Raw genomic sequence first — 2,038 nt, 5'->3', positions numbered from 1 at the left:
AAAAGTCTTACCTCTGATTAAATTATATGCACACAGTATGTAACAAGATACAAAAGCAGAAGTTCTAAGACTTAATCTGTTGCTCAACGTCTAAGCTTAAATTTCAGTGTTTTCCCTTCTGACCCTTTTTTCTGCTTACAAAGCAAATCAATATATTCCTTATACAGCTAAACCAGTCTTCTACCAAAGTTTTCAAAATAATAAATTATATTCCTACATATAGAGGTAAGTATTATAGTAGTTATATTCTTGTACATAGAAGCAGTATTATAGTAGTCATATTCGTGTACATAGGAGGCAGTATTATAGTAGTTATATACTTGTACATAGGAGCAGTATTATAGTAGTTATATTCTTGTACATAGGGGCAGTATTATAGTAGTTATATTCTTGTACATAGGAGCAGTATTATAGTAGTTATATACTTGTACATAGGGGCAGTATTATAGTAGTTATATTCTTGTACATAGGAGCAGTATTATAGTAGTTATATACTTGTACATAGGGGCAGTATTATAGTAGTTATATTCTTGTACATAGGAGCAGTATTATAGTAGTTATATTCTTGTATATAGGAGCAGTATTATAGTAGTTATATTCTTGTATATAGGAGCAGTATTATAGTAGTTATATTCTTGTACATAGGGGCAGTATTATAGTAGTTATATTCTTGTACATAGGGGCAGTATTATAGTAATTATATTCTTGTACATAGGAGCAGTATTATAGAAGTTATATACTTGTACATAGGGGCAGTATTATAGTAGTTATATTCTTGTACATAGGGGCAGTATTATAGTAGTTATATTCTTGTACATAGGGGCAGTATTATAGTAGTTATATTCTTGTACATAGGGGCAGTATTATAGTAGTTATATTCTTGTACATAGGGGCAGTATTCTAGTAGTTATATTCTTGTACATAGGAGCAGTATTATAGTAGTTATATCCTTGTACATAGGAGCAGTATTATAGTAGTTATATTCCTGTACATAGGGGCAGTATTTTAGTAATTATATTCTTGTACATAGGAGCAGTATTATAGTAGTTATATTCTTGTACATAGGGGCAGTATTATAGTAGTTATATTCTTGTACATAGGGGCAGTATTATAGTAGTTATATTCTTGTACATAGGGGCAGTATTATAGTAATTATATTCTTGTACATAGGGGCAGTATTATAGTAGTTATATTCTTGTACATAGGGGCAGTATTATAGTAGTTATATTCTTGTACATAGGGGCAGTATTATAGTAGTTATATTCTTGTACATAGGAGCAGTATTATAGTAGTTATATTCTTGTACATAGGAGCAGTATTATAGTAGTTATATCCTTGTACATAGGAGCAGTATTATAGTAGTTATATTCCTGTACATAGGGGCAGTATTTTAGTAATTATATTCTTGTGCATAGGAGCAGTATTATAGTAGTTATATTCTTGTACATAGGGGCAGTATTATAGTAGTTATATTCTTGTACATAGGGGCAGTATTATAGTAGTTATATTCTTGTACATAGGGGCAGTATTATAGTAATTATATTCTTGTACATAGGGGCAGTATTATAGTAGTTATATTCTTGTATATAGCAGCAGTATTATAGTAGTTATATTCTTGTACATAGGGGCGGTATTATAGTAGTTATATTCTTGTACATAGGGGCAGTATTATAGTAGTTATATTCTTGTACATAGGAGCAGTATTATAGTAATTATATTCTTGTACATAGGAGCAGTATTATAGTAGTTATATTCTTGTACATAGGGGCAGTATTATAGTAGTTATATTCTTGTACATAGGGGCAGTATTATAGTAGTTATATTCTTGTACATAGGGGCAGTATTATAGTAATTATATTCTTGTACATAGGGGCAGTATTATAGTAGTTATATTCTTGTATATAGGAGCAGTATTATAGTAGTTATATTCTTGTACATAGGGGCGGTATTATAGTAGTTATATTCTTGTACATAGGGGCAGTATTATAGTAGTTATATTCTTGTACATAGGGGCAGTATTATAGTAATTATATTCTTG

The sequence above is a fragment of the Ranitomeya imitator genome, chromosome 10, assembly GCF_032444005.1.
Source record: "Ranitomeya imitator isolate aRanImi1 chromosome 10, aRanImi1.pri, whole genome shotgun sequence".
Lineage (NCBI taxonomy): Eukaryota > Metazoa > Chordata > Amphibia > Anura > Dendrobatidae > Ranitomeya > Ranitomeya imitator.
Note: the sequence above shows the minus strand (reverse complement) of the source record.